A 15,689-nucleotide genomic window follows, 5' to 3' on the forward strand; every position below is an offset into this window, starting at 1 on the left:
TACTTGAGTCTGGAGCAGAAATCTTGCCCTCTCTTGAACAGCTCAGACAGCAAGCTGCTGCTGAGGAAGCAGGGAATGTCAGTGAGTCATTAGGAATGAGCTTCTGTTCTCTGAGTGTAGAGACCCCAAGCCTAGAGCCACCAGCAGTTTAATAATACCTCAGACGTTCAGGAGTTTTCTTCTATTCTTTGCACACGACATTCCCCTTGCAGGACATCTTGGGCAAAGCAAGACTTAGAACAGACTTGTCCCTCATTTTCGCTGGCCCCACATGTCTGAAGATGCCAAGGAGTGTTGTCACTTCTGTGTCACTTGCCAAGACAGTGGTAAGTCAGGTGGCACTACAAAGCCCCCCTTAATTCCACTCTCAGTGGTTAGGGTTCCCTTTGAGAGGGTAGGAATAGACATTGTTGGTCCCTTAAACTCTCCAACAGCATCTGGACAATGTTACACCCTAGTGGTGGTGGACTATGCTACTACGTATCCAGAGGCTATTCCCCTTAGGACCACTACAGCTCCTGTAGTGTCTAGGGCCCTAATGGGATTCTTTTTCAGAGTCGTGTTCACAAAGGAAGTCTTAACAGACAGAGGTACAAACTCCATGTCTAGTTAAATTACTGCCATGTAGAAAGAGTGTTGTGTAAACTACAAGTGTATCACATCCTACCATCCACAGTGCAATATGTTTGTTGAAAGCTTCAACAACACCCTCAATGGTATGATCATTGTACTCCCAAAAATGCTCAGGCGAAAATGGGATGTCTTACTACGCTGCCTTCTCTTTGCCTAAAGAGATGTTCCTCAGAAGGGGTGGGCTACAGCCCATTTGAACATTTGTTTGGACATCCAGTTAGGGGTCCCTTGTGTCTGGTGAAGGAGGGCTGGGAGCAAAATCGTAAACCTCCTAAACAAGATATTGTAGACTATTTCCTTGACCCGCGTTCACGTGTGGCTTAGTACATGAAGAAGGTCAGCAAAAACCTGGAGGCCAGCCAGGAGCTTCAGAAAGCTTGGCATGACCAAAAGGCTGTACTGGCTATTTACCAGCCAGTACAGAATGTGTGGGTGTTGCAGCTCTCCAGGACAAGGGGAGTGGCACCCACACCATTCTTGAGAAAAAGGGTGAGGTCACATACTTGGTTGACCTATGTACTCCTAGAAGTCCCCACATGGTACTTCATGTGAACCGCATAAAACCTTTTGTTGACAGAGCTGACATGAGCTTGCTCATGGCCACTGATGAGAGATAGGAGGAAGAGAGTGATCCTCTCCCTGATCTCTTTTCTCAGGACCCTGTTGATGGGTCAGCAGATGGAGTAGCCTTGGCATGCACCCATTTGTTTTCTCTGACTCCCAGTCAAACCTCCTGGTGTACCCATGAAGTGGACACATGTGTCAGTCTTCCTGTAAAGAATACAATTTACAGACCGCATGACCATGTCAGAGATTGCATCAGAATTGAGGTCCAAATGATGCTGGAGTTGGGAACATTGAGCCTTCGGCTAGCCCTTGGGCGTGTCCAGTATCCCTTGTGCCAAAACCTCACATCCAAGATGGGAAGAGAGAGATGGGGTTTTGTTTAAAGAACAGTTTCCTCACTACAGTCACTAGGACTGATGCCCATCCAATTCCCAGGGTACATGAGCTGATTGATACTCTGGCTTCAGCCAAGTATCTTAGTACATTTGACCTGACTGCTGGCTACTGGCAACTCATACTCTCTAAGGATGCCAAGCCAAAAACAGCATTTTCAACCCCTAGTGGGCATTATCAATTTATTGTAATGCCTTTTGGCTTAAAGAATTCGCCCATCACATTTCAGAGGTTGGTGATCATAGTTCTCACATGTCTGGAAGCCTTAATTGCAGCATATCTAGATGGTATTGCTGTCTTTAGCGCCACCTGGAAGAATCACCTGGTCCACCTCAGGAATGTTCTGGAGGCCCTGCAAAAGGCAGACTTCACTGGCAAGGCCACAGAGTGCCAGATAGGGCAGAGCTAGGTTGTATACTTGGGTCCCCTGGTAGGTGGAGGCCAAGTTCATCCATTGGAGAGCAAACTCCAGACCATAATGGACTGGGTTGGTCCCACTACCCAGACACCAGTCAGAGCTTTCTTGTGCCTGACTGGTTACTACAGCAGCTTTGTTGAGGGGTATGGGTCCATTGTGACAGCGCTTAATGATCTCACCTCCAAAAGGATGCCTAAGAAGGTTCAATGGACAGTTAGCTATCAGAAGGCATTTGATGACCTGAAGCAGGCCATGTGCTCTGCTCCCATTTTGCAAAGTCCTAATTACTCCAAAACCTTCATTGTACAAACAGATGCGTCTGAGATAGGGGTATTAGCTGTTTTATCACAACTTAATGCAGAGGGCCTGGACCAACAAGTAGCTTTTATAAGCAGAAGGTTGACCCCGAGGGAGAAACCTTGTTCACCTATGGAGAGGGAGGCCTTTGCTGTGGTCTGGGCCTTGAAGAAGTTGAGGCCATACCCGTTTGATACTCTCTTCATTCTTCAGACAGACCATAAGCCCCTCTAATGGTTTAAACAGATGAATGGTGACAATCTCAAACTTTTGAGGTGGTCCATTTCCCTACATGGGATTGACTTTTCTGTGGAACATAGACCTGGGAGTAACTATGCCAACACACGTGGACTCTCCCCATATTTCAATTTAGAAAATGAAGACTTAACTGGGCAAAGTTAGTCTCCTCTCCTTTCGTTTGGGGGTAGGCGGATGTATAGGAAAGAAGGATATGCTCTTATGGTTACCCCCGACGTTTTGCTGGTGTTATTCTGTTTTCTGAAAAGTCCGACTGGGATCCTGCTAATTAGGACCCCAGTCACAGTGCTTCCTCCCTAAATTTGTTATGGTAAGTACTTGGGTACCACCACAATTGGCTACTATTGTAGCCTAGTAAGTCCCTAGTATATGTTACTAAGGCACTCAGGAAATAGGTACTCCAGGGGTCTCCCATGGGTTGCAGCATGGAGTATACCACCCGTGAGAAATCACTCAAACTGTGACTAGAGCCCTGCCATTGCAGCCTGTGTACGTTGGTACTAGCACCACTTACAACAGATATGTTTCCTTATATCTGAGGTCACTGCACTTAAAACCTATAAGTCACCCTTAAGGCAGGCCTTTCAATCCTGAAGGTAGGGGGCTAGGTTATAAGTGTGAGGGTTCCCTTCATGAGTAGGTCACCCCCTACAAACCCCTGAGTCGATTCTCCAGGCTTTGTAAGAGCAGTAGACTTCAGCAAATCACACACCTTTTCCATTGTGTCCTTCCCTTGTTGACTCCTCAAGTAATCTTGTCAGAGACCTTGGGTAGCATCCTTTCATTCCCTTTTTCCATCTTAGTCCTTCGATTTACCAAAGCACAGAGTGGTTCATGGACTATTATTTCAATAAAAACACCCGACCCTAACTCCTCTTCCGGCCTATCACCCACTGAACGTATGTTTGTTTGTGGTGTTTGTATAGTGCAAAGAGGGCAAGCTACAGCTTTTTTTCTTTTGCGTGATTAATGACCACCTTTCTGTCACTTGGTAGGATATGTTTTGATCTTTGAAGATGGCCAACGCGTGTTGAACTTGAGTTGGAGCAGGTAACAAATGCATATTTTACTAGCCCTGCCAAGTAAGAATTGCTCCATTGTTGCCCCCATGATATGACAGTGGTAAAAACACAACTGTAAGCTGCTGACAATCCATTGTGCAAGCATACTTAAATACTAAATGGACAGACATCAGAAAATGGAGGCTGGCATAAACAATATTCATATCTGCCCTGCAGTGGTCTTACTACCGTAAATCTTAATAATAGCAAGAATATAGTTCAAGATCCTATGTTTTATGTACAGATGCATTTCAGTAACATCCTTACCTGAATTTGCAACAAAATACTCCACTATCACATGCTTACATAGGTCCTATATGTGTATAGTAAATGGCCCATTCCTATGTAAAATATTTTCAACAGCAGATTATGCTCAACTTTCCAAGGTTATGGAGGTAAATGGCTCTGTTAGACCTACAGTATAGGTTCAGTGGCTGTCATATCCATTTGGAATGTCCTAAAACTCAAAGAGGGCAACAATGGACTGGCTGGCCTTTGCTTCTGGACCTATCAGCAGCATTAACACTATCCACCATCATACACTACTATACATACTATGCATTTGAAATATATGAAAATGCTCTAAAAATGGATTGTCTTTTACCTAAGAGAGACAATGTGTAATAAACCTTTTACATCAGATCCTCACACCCAGCACTGTGCTATCCCTCAGTGGTCCATCACATCTCCTCGATTATTCAACATCTACCTAACACCCTCACTGGACCTGATTAGATCATTCAGTTTAACCTGTTATGCAGATTACATGCAAATCGCTCTAGAAATGAATGACCGTGAAAAATCTTGCAAATTAATACTAGACGCTTACTTCATGTAACAACCGAATGGAAAATAGCAAAAATACCAGTCTACCCCCCCTCACCCCCCCCATATGGCCAAGGCTCAAGAGCCTCCAACGACATCAAGTGAAGTTAGAAACCTGGAAGGAACCATGTATTCAGAACTATCCCTAATACCACATGTCAATAAGTTCATAAAGAGAAACTTCTACATAATGGAAAAACCCTATGACGCATTTTCCTGTATCTTAGATACCACTAATAGCTACAGCTAGCTTCAAGTTTGTAATCTGACTATGCCAGCAGCCTATACATTAACACCCCAGACTCATCATATGCAAAATACAACTAATCCAAAATACTTCCCCTAAGACTCCTATTCCTACTTTCACCCTGGAGAATGCATGACTTTGATCCTGCAATTATTCTCATGGCTAACTATAGTTTGAAGAGCAATGTTCGAGGCACTTTGCATTGTCCACAGAGCCTTTCAAGGAAAAGGACAACTACACCTAAAAGTTATTTTCAAGCAATACAAACAAAACCGAACACGATCGCAGGCTTGCACTATGGATCCTCATACCACCGTATTATAAGAAATCAATAGGAGACGTTGCTGTTTCGGTAGAAGCTGCCAGGCTTTTTAACTCACTAACTTTCAAGATTCATTGTTTTTAGGAGCATGTGCACTTCTTAAGAGAGGTGAAAATACAGCTATTTCACACAATTCTGGAGTAGAACCTGGAAGAATAATCATTCCTTCTAGTACAGCCTATAGTCCACAGACATGGAACAGCCCAACAAGTACTCAGTTTCCTGTATCCAGGTAAGTTACAATGGGTTAATCTATGTCTTGAATGAATATTATAGTAAGGTCAGTAATATATACGCTTCCTGGCCCATGTTAGTACTAATACCATAACACTTTGCAATTGGACTTCCAGTTGTAGTTCAAATGGGTTGCATAATAATTCCCTTAGACTGCTTGACCCTCTTACACTGACATGATACAGAACCCACATAAGTCTTGTTAAGGGTGGCCGGCATGGCTTGAGGGAGTAGCGAGGGGTCGTAGGGAGTGTCGCGTGGGAAAGGGGGTGCGGGGTTTAGAATTTGTTTTTTAAACTTACCTCGAGTCCGGGCCCCGCACCTTCTGCGCTCCTGCTCTCCCGAGTCCGGTTCCAATAACAGGAAGCAGTCAGCCAGGCTCCCACCCCTAAGCCAATCGCAACGCTCCAATGGAGTGAATGAGTGAAAGGGTGGATGGATGAGTGAACTGATGGATAGATTGATGAATTGATAAGTGAAAGGGTGAATGGATGGATGGATGAGTGAAAGGGTAGATGTAAGGCTGGATGAGTGAGTGAAAGGGAGGGTGGATAGACAGAAGGGTAGATAGATGAGTGAAGGAGTGAAAGGGTGGAGGGATGAGAGAAAGGATAGATGGATGAGTGAAGGAGTGTAAGGGTGGATGGATGGATGAGAGAAAGGATGGATGGATGAGTGAAGGAGTGAAAGGGTGGATGTATGAGAGAAACGGTGGATGGATGAGTGATAGGGTCAATGGATGGATTCATGAATGGATGAGTAGATGGAAGGATGGATGACTAAATGAAAGCGGGATGGAGAGAAAAAGGGAGGATGGATGGATGACTGAAAGGGTGGAAAGACCAGTGACTCGTGGATGAGTGACTCGGTGGATGGAGGGTGGATGGACAGAAGGGTGGATAGATGAGTGAAGGAGTCAAAGGATGGATGGATGAGTGAAGGGGTGTAAGGGTGGATGAATGAGAGAAAGGATGGATGGATGGGTAAAAGAGTGAAAGGGTAGATGGATGAGAGAAAGGGTGGATGGATGAGTGAAATGATGGATGAGTGATAGGGTCAATGGATGGATTCATGAATGGATGAGTAGATGGAATGATGGATGGCTAAATGAAAGGGGGGTGGATAGAGAAAGGGAGGATGGATGGATGGATGACTGAGGGGTGAATGGGTGGAAGGATGAGTGACTGTGGATGAATGAGTAAGTGAAAGGATGGCTGGATGGGTGAAAGGGTAGATGGCTGGATGGATCAGTGAATGGAAGGACGAGTGGAAGAGTGGATGGATGAGTTTACAGATGGATAAGGTGAAAGGATGAATGGAGGGATGGGTAAGTGGAATGATTTATGGATGGAAGGATAGATGATGGATAGGTGGCAAATGGTTGAATATTGATATGGATGGGCACACAGATGGAAGGACAGAATGAATGGTAAAAGACTGAATGATGGATAAAAGAATGATTACACCTTGTAACCCCAATTATCTTAAGTACATTACGTATAGATTGACTTTCACATTTATATGAGTCATTCTCTCTATTTGTGTGTTGTAACGCACTCCGACACCCTGTCCTACTTACTTGGGATGAGTAGCACTATAAAGGAAATTAAATACACATGAGAGAGTGTCTATATGAAGAGGAGCGTCACCATTGGAGGGTGGTAGCAAGGCCAGACTGGCCGGACCGGACATCAGCCCTTTCCCTGCGAGGCTGGAAAGAGAGAGGGGGGCCACAGGTTTTTTACCGCAAAAAGACCTGCACATTTGCTCAAAGCTGCGCACATACTGAAAAACCATGAAGTGCACAATTGTCTCAACCTAACATAAACTTCTTTTCACTTGTACTTAAATGGTTGTCTATTTACTTACTTATATACTATTGCACGACCTCTTCTGATGTGTCTGTAAAACGTACCTTAAGTCCTGAATTTTTACCTCCTGTCCTGAATTTTTGTCCTGAATTTTGACCGTTTGTCCTGAATGTTTACACTCACCGCCCTGAATTTGCACCCATGCCAGTTGGTCACCCTACCTGCATCCCATAACACAATAAGTTCAACTTCTCTGGTCATTCCCACACACAAGGTAACACTTCCCACATATGATCTCAACACAAAGAGAACTCTCTTCTTACCACACATCCTGCATGGGGTATCATGCTACCCATGCAGTCACGTGCTTCAGCTGCCCCTATTAGGGTAGAAGCAGTGCTTTAAAAGGGCCGGTACTTACCGGTACTAAGTACCAGCACTTTATAGATTTATCACTCTGAGTACCAGCACTTCTCTACTGTCGAGAAGAGTACTGGTACTCATGAAACGCTGGTGCTGGCGGCCTTTCTTTGATAGCCAAGGCACTTTTGTAGACCTGAGCCGAGCCCAGCTGAACAATTCAGCGTGGGCTCATTTGCATACGCTCCGGGTGTTCACCATCATCCTGGGTTGCAAACACAGACAGCGAGGCAGCCCGGTGACAGCGTAATTAAAAAAGCAGTGGGAGGGTACCAGGTTCAAATGGCTTTAATCCCACCTGCTTCTTTTGTTAAGTGTTTGTGTATGTTTGTCTGCTTGGGGGGCGTGGCTTGCCGCTTGAAGATGGTGGTCGCAGCTTGAGCGAGCTCCGGCCAGCCCGCTAATTATCCTGTTGTTATCCTGCCTCTGCCCTGCTTTCAGGCGCCCGTTACCAGTGTACGGGGTCTGGGACTGCCTGACGGCGATCCGGTGGCCTGAGCGGAGCTCCTGGGGCCCGGGACGCGAAGCGGACCGACGTGCCACTTGGAGGCCTACGCAAGTGAAGCGGAGCCGGGGACCTAGAGTTTCGCGCCCCCGGGCCTGGACACCCGCCGGGCGGCCTGGGGCCACGGAAGACAACCGGCGACCGGGACCCACTGGAGGCGCCCGCTGACGGGCGCTCACCTGCATCCCTGCCCGGGCATTGGAGGGCCGTCGCTGGCCCGGAGGCAAGGTCCTCGTATCAGCGGGGAGAGGCGCGCTGACCGAGGAGTCCCTGACGCAGCGCCGGCCATTTTGAGCGGCCTGGGCGCCCGGCGGGATCCCCGGCCTCGCGTGCGCGAGCGGCCGACCTGCGGTGCGGGCTGCTCGGCCTCCGCCACCCACACGAGCCGGCTTGGCGGCAATAACACCGGAACGGTGACGGACAGACGCGGGCCATCCCGCGGTGGCGCAGGGGGAGCGGCAGTTGGTGGAACCCCTCCGAGGACAGATAGGGCCGGCGCTGGTGTTGACGAGGGCTTTGGGATCCGCGGCCTACCCCCAGGAGGGGGCATCTGCTGGTAGGTGACGTCCCCCCCTTCCTCCTGCCTGCCTTACTCGGTGGATACCTCGAGGATCCGACGCTGGGGGGACCACCGAGGTGTCTCGGGCCAGGAACACTCTGCTGGGCGCTGTAGGCTTGGGTGCTGGTACACTGGGGAGTCCTCTGAACTGAGAGCCTTGACTCCCGGGACTGGTGCTGGCTGGCTACAAACTGGGACTGGCCCCCCTTTGCTCTGAGGCACGGTTTGCCCGCTTTGAGGGGATACACATGCTGCGATCGCCTGAACCCCTGGCTGGAGAGTGCTGGGACCGGAACCCCCCTGGGCTGCGGTGAGGAGCTACCGGGGACCCCTCTGCACACTTTGTGTCCTCCGGGAGGAGGGGATTAGTGGGGCCCTACGAGCCATGGGGCGCCGCCAGAAGCCCCCGACGGATGTGGAGGAGGGGGCAGCGAGCAGCCAGAGCTCTACCGTGAGTGAGGGTCCGACGTCGGGCCTACCTCAAGGCCAACTGGAGCAGATTCTACAGGCCATTGCAGACACCAGGGAGGCCCTGCGTCTAGATATCAGCCAAGTATCCACAAGCCTGGGACTTTTGAGAGCGGACCACGGCAAGCTAGCGGACCGGGTCAAGCAGACTGAATGCCGTCTGGACGCGCTAGAACCGACGACCAAGGTGAACGAGGTTGCCATAGGGGAGCTGCAGCACAGGGTACACCTGCTGGAGCAAAGAGCGGAAGACGCGGAAGGGCGCAATCGCCGCAACAACATCCGCGTGGTTGGCCTGCCGGAGAAAATTGAAGGGACAGACATGGTAGGCTACCTGGAGCCCTGGCTGCGCAGCGTGGTGGCGCCAGAGGGCCTGACCCAGTTTTACACGTTGGAGCGCGCCCATCGGGTGCCAGCTCGGCCCCCAGCGGAGGGCAGGCCACCGCGTCCAGTGGTGGCGCGCTTGCTGCACTTCAGGGACCGTGATCTTATCCTACAGAGGGCGAGGGCACTGGGGCCCTACCGGGTGGACAATGCTCAGGTCTCTATATACCCGGATTACTCCCTCGAGGTGCAGAGGCAGCGCTCCACATTTCTGGCGGTCAAGAGAGCATTACGGGAGGAGGGCATCCGCTACTCGCTTCTGTTTCCTGCGCGTCTGAGGATTATGTTGGATGGTAAATCCTCTTTCTACGACTCTCCAGATGACGTGTGGGACTGGCTGGAGCTCTATAAAGCTGGGACGGATGATCCCCCTGCACCTGACGAGCAGCGGAGGAAGCCGCAGCAATCCAGGCGATCCCGGAGACCCAGGAAGCGACCGCCGAAAGCTGGAACACCCTCTGTCTCGCAAACTGAGTTAGAACGCATGGAGGCCCTTCGGGCGGTTTCGAACATCTCCAGGGCGGTGGCGGAGCTATCTGCAGCGGAGACGGGCTCCCGGAAGGGCTCGGAGGATGCAGTGTCGGAGGAGTCGAGTGTTGGTGATAAGGGACCACCTCCGGTCACGCCTGGGACAGCTGATGGTTTATTGGATGAGTGACCTTCGGGACCTGTCCTGTTGGTATCGTATTTGCCGTGGGACCCTTGTTTGGGACTGGGGCGGAGGCACATGGCTGGGAGTGGTGGATTGTTGCGGGGTGGTGGAGGGATTCCCTCCCGCTGCTGGTGATTTGGACCTCTACGGTAGCGGAGATGTGGGGCATCGAGGGCGCACTAGGGAGGGCTGGCCAGGGGGCATGGTTCGCTCACGAACTACTGGAGGTAGCGACAAGCCGCCCCTCTTTCTCACACCTACTGTGGGACTCTGGTAGTTGCCGGAGACGGTTAAACTGAGGTTATTGACTTTTGGATGGGACTCTGCTGTTTAGGGCCTGTTCTGGGGATGGGTGGGTCATGGGGTTGTTGGGCGGTGTTTTGGGGCTGGATTGGGGGTGATGTCAGTGTGTCCAGACTCTTATCTATCGACGAAGCTACTTTTACTGTTGTGAATGGGGGCCATACCTGACCTCAAATGTGTGACCTGGAATGTACGGGGACTGAACTCCATGCTGAAGCGTCACAAGGTACATGCTTATCTTGTTCGTAGGGGGGTACAAATAGCCTTTCTACAAGAGACGCATGTTGACCACCGTGAAGGGCGGGCTTTACAGCGCAGGTGGCGGGGTCAGCTGTTTCATACGAGCTACTCGGCCTTTGCGAGAGGGGTCTTGATCTGGGTGCGGGCGGGGGTCCCCTTTCAGCCACTGCAGACGGTGCTTGACTCTGAGGGGAGGTTCGTAGCTGTACAGGGCCGTTTGGACGGGAGGGATGTAACACTCTGTAGTATATACGCCCCCAATGTAGACCAAGCTGCCTTTTTTGCGCGCCTTTCGGGGAAACTGGCGTCAGTATTAGCCAATGCAGTCATACTAGGGGGGGACTTTAATTCAGTCCTTGATGTGGGGTTGGATAGGTCTCACCCTCCACTGGCGCAAGCAGCGGCGCACAGGCTAGCACAGAGTAGGCGAGCATGGCAGAGTGGCTGGGGCCTGGTTGATGCGTGGCGAACCCAACACCCAACGGAGAAAGACTTCTCGTTCTATTCCCCTCCGCACGAGCTTCATGTTCGCCTTGACAGCATTCTATGCACGCCGGATGTTCAGTGCCTGGTCCGTCACAGTGAGTACCTGGCCAAAACAATTTCTGACCATAACCCTTGTCTGGTAACGATCCGCTGGACGCGGCAACGCCAAGCTGTGCCGACATGGCGATTGAACCCGCTGGCGCTTGAGGACACGGTATTTTGAACAGAAGTAGGCATCGGGGTGGAGGGCTATTTTGGCGCTAACGCGGGCACGGCTTCTAGTAGAGCGCTGGAGTGGGACGCCTTTAAGGCAGTGGTTCGGGGGCTATGCATATCGGCCACGGCGGGAGTCCGGAAAACTCTCCTACGGGACCTCACGAGGAGCGAGGATCGCTTGCGCGAGGAGGAGAAGCGCTTCCACGCAGCCCCGGAGGCTCGCGAGGCAGTTTCGTCGGCGCGGGAGGACGTGGCGGCAGTGATGGAGAAGCTGCGTTGCTTTGATTATAAAGAGTTCCTAGTTCGGGCTCATGCTGAGCGCGACAAAGTGGGTTCACTTCTAGCCTGGCTGGCCTCTCCAGGAACCCGTGGCACCCCGATTGTGGCTATCTCTACGCCGGAAGGGAATGAGGTTTACTCTCAGTCGGAGATCAATGGCCAGTTTTTCACATACTACGCACACCTTTATAGGAGTGCGAAGCCATGTATGCTAGAAGAATTGGATGAGTTCCTCCGGGTGGCGCAGCTCCCCCGACTAGACCCTGAGCACGTGGCCCCACTGGGCGGAGACATCTCTGAAGGTGAGATTCGGGTGGCCATTAAACAGATGGCTCGCCGGAAGACTCCCGGTACAGATGGGATACCGATCGAGTTTTATGCAGCTTACGCTGACGTGTTGGTGCCGCGCTTGCTTGTGGTATACCGAGAGGCGTGGGACACGGGGACTCTCCCCTCGTCGACCCGGGAAGCCTTGGTGATTCCCTTACTGAAGCGGGACGGCGAAGCCACCTCACGCTCGGCCTACAGACCCTTATCAATGCTCACAACGGACTATAAGATATTGAGCAGGATTCTTGCGACGCGATTGCTGCCCCACATGCGAGCATTGGTGCACCGGGACCAGGCATGGTTTATCCCCCAGCGCACTACCGCCACCTGTGTGCGACGACTGCTTCGGGTCATGGAGGGCTATGTTGACGGTCTGCCGGGAGCCGCTGTTCTGTCAACTGATATTGAGAAAGCGTTTGACAGCGTCGAGTGGCCGTACTTGCTTCGCGTACTGGAGACCTTCGGCCTGGGTGAGCGATATGTGAAATGGACCTCCTTACTCTATGCTGCGGCCACGGCCCGAGTCAAGACCGGGGCCACTATTTCAGCCCCTTACAGGGTAGAACGTGGAACCAGACAGGGCTGCTCCTTATCCCCCCTCCTGTTTGCGTTAGCTATAGAGCCATTGGCAGCTCATGCCCGTCTGGGCCAGGCATATGAGGGCTTACAACTAAGAGGCGATACTCACTATATATCCCTTTACGCCGACGATTGCCTACTGTTTCTGGCTGATGCGGACGCTGCCCTACGCGGGGCTAGATGCCTGCTGTCGGATTTCGGCCACCTTTCGGGACTAAGGGTCAATTGGAAGAAATCATGCCTCTTCCCGCTAGTGACGGGAGCGGACGACTCCCAACCAGAGGACGAGCTGCGGTGGGAATATCACTGCCTCCCGTATCTAGGTACGCGCATATACCGGTCCCAATTGGACCTCTTGGAGGGTAACATCGAGAGAGCGATCCGGAACCTGCGGGGCTGTATGGGGTTCTGGCGGACGCTCCCGCTGGCGGTCGCGGGGCGAGTGGCGTTACTCAAAATGGTGGCGCTGCCCCGCCTCTTATATTTGTTTCGCACACTACCGGTCTGGATCCCGGCATCTGTGTTCGCCAGATTGCGATCCTTGCTCACCGAGTTCATTTGGGGTGCGGGCAGGAGGCGAGTGGCGCTGACCACACTGATGCGCCCTAGATCGGACGGGGGACTAGCTGCCCCTGACTTCGAATGGTACTATTTAGCGGCCCAGCTGCAATGGCTTACTCAGGAAGTGGCTCTTGAATTCAGAGGCCCGGAAGGGACTGCAGGCGGATTCCTCCTGAGACATATCATGTCCTTCATTATTCTGGCCCAGAAACTGGACCTTTCCCTACTCTCCAGCGAGGAACGAACGATCCGCAATTGCTGGCTGCGATGTCATAGACGAGCCGGCGTCGCTCGCCCATATGCCCCGGAGATCCCACTGGGGATGTGTACTGCCTTCCCGCATGGAGGGGATTGGTCAGCATTGGCGACCTGGGAGGACTTAGGCCTGCAAATGATTGGTGATCTGTACAAGGAGGGATCGCTGCTGTCATTCCAGGAGCTGCGTGACGTTTACGACCTCCCGAGGGGGGATTACCTGTTGCACGCCTCGCTCGTGGCTAGCATCCAACGCCACTGGAGGAAGGGCCTTTCTGAACCGCCGACGTCTGAGAGTTGTCAATATGTGGTTATGGCGGCTGGTACTTACAAGGCCGTCACCTGTCTATACCGGAGGCTGTCGTCAGCGACGTTGCAGCCCCTGGACGGACTGAGAGTCAAATGGGAAACGGATATTGGACGACCGATTCCCGACACGACTTGGCCGCAGCTTTTGCGGCGTGCATGGAAAGGCACGAGGAATGCCAGGTTCCAGATGATCCAATTTTTCTCTCTTCACCGGGCTTACCTGACACCGGTCAAGATCTCACAGTACTTTGAGGGCGCGTCCTCACTCTGCCCCAGATGTGGAGTGGAGGAGGCGGATTTTGCCCATATGTTCTGGGCTTGTGTGAAGTTAACCGATTACTGGGAGGCGGTGATGGCCTGCCTGAATGCTGTCACGGATCGGCATATTGGAGCGGATATGGGCGTTTGCTTGTTATTGTGGTTCCCTCATACCCCCCGCACTCGCGTCACCAGCAAATTCTTTGACTTGGGCCTGATATTGGCCAAACGGGAAATCGCCATGCATTGGAAGTCCAGCCAGGGCCCTAACTACTCGCGCTGGCGATCTACACTGGAGAGGTGGGCTAAGGCAGAGGGCGCAATGCATGTGCAACAGGCCAGGCGGCTAGATAATGACAAGGCGCTAGACACAGCCAGAGCATGGGAGGCCCTTGTGGCCGAGCTGCGACTCCCTGAGGGCGGCCGGGATGAGGATAGTGAGGCGCCGACGCCATAGGGGGCTTTAGGGGTGAGGTTCCCTGTTCCAGATACAACACACACCTGACATAAAGAACGACAAAGTTTGTGAGGGTTAAGGCCCCCCAATGGGAAGCATCACCTACCTCCCCCTTCAACTGTCCGGAAGGAGGGAGGGATTGTTGAGCATTAGCTGTTGAAAAGAGGACACTGGCGCACTGACAAGGGGGGTGGGATCCAGGGAGGGACTGGTTGTGGGTTTGTTTTTACAAATGGTGTGTTTTCAGAAAAGACTTATATTCCTGTACACTTCAAAGAGAGTGCAAGCAATGACCGCTGTCCTGAATGTCTTTATCTGAAATGCCAATAAAAATTGTTTTTGCAAAAAAAAAGTGTATGTTTGTCTGCTTGCTTGTGATTGTGTTTGTGTGAGAAGAAAACCAGAGAAAGGGGGAGAGAATATAGGCACTCTTGGAAGTTATATTAAAGGAAATGTGTGGAATGCTTTGTGTGTGCATGTCTGCTTGGTTTTTATTTCTGTCACTCAAGGATATATAGAATTGTGCAATAAACAGTATTGACATTGCACATATTACAAAACAAGGAAATGTTAAAATATCGCCACGTTTGGCTTTCGTTTTGTGTAATGAATAAACAAACCTGCTTTGTCTGTTGAAAGGCATGTCTCGTGTGTTTTGGTATGTGTTGCAAGTAGTATCGAAGTCAATAAGCATCAGGCATGTCTTGCCCTAAACCCCGCCCCAAAGCCCCGCCCACTCGCCACATTTAAATGAGTACCTGCACTATTTTGCCCCCTTTTAATGCACTGGGTAGAAGCGCTACATATATGTCACAAAACAAGAAAAAAATAGTGCTTCCTCAAAGTGTACGCTTTACAGGGAATATAATAAAATCGATAGAGGATTCTCAATAAGGCATATGGTAAGTTTTCCTGAAAACACCTTTGCGAGTTGATGATGCAATTGCAGTATTCTTAAACAACCTCCTATTCTGTTGGAGATGTTTTATTTCATTTGAATTCCTCTCTCATGTAACCTTTATTACGAATCAGGGAAAACTGACTAACATGATTGATTATGCAAGTTCCATTCAGGTCGACATGTAATAAACCCTTTGAAATTTCCACTTGGAGAAGGGAAATGTTCCAAATTCAATAAATAAAAATGTGGAAAAAATTATTTTCGTGACTGGTTCAGAAAGCTATTCAATTAAAGCCATTGCTCCTTTCAGACTGCTGTCACTGCTTGTGTGACAGAAGGCGCTTGGCCCCTGGCCTTGCCCCACACAGTCTGACTGCGTGGGCTGAGTGCCTTGCCTTCAGGGGCATGCCACGTGCAGCCTGCCTGCCTTGCCTTGTTGGGTAAATAGCCGGCGGCATAAA

Source organism: Lissotriton helveticus, chromosome 3_1 (genome assembly GCF_964261635.1).
Source record: "Lissotriton helveticus chromosome 3_1, aLisHel1.1, whole genome shotgun sequence".
Taxonomy (NCBI): domain Eukaryota; kingdom Metazoa; phylum Chordata; class Amphibia; order Caudata; family Salamandridae; genus Lissotriton; species Lissotriton helveticus.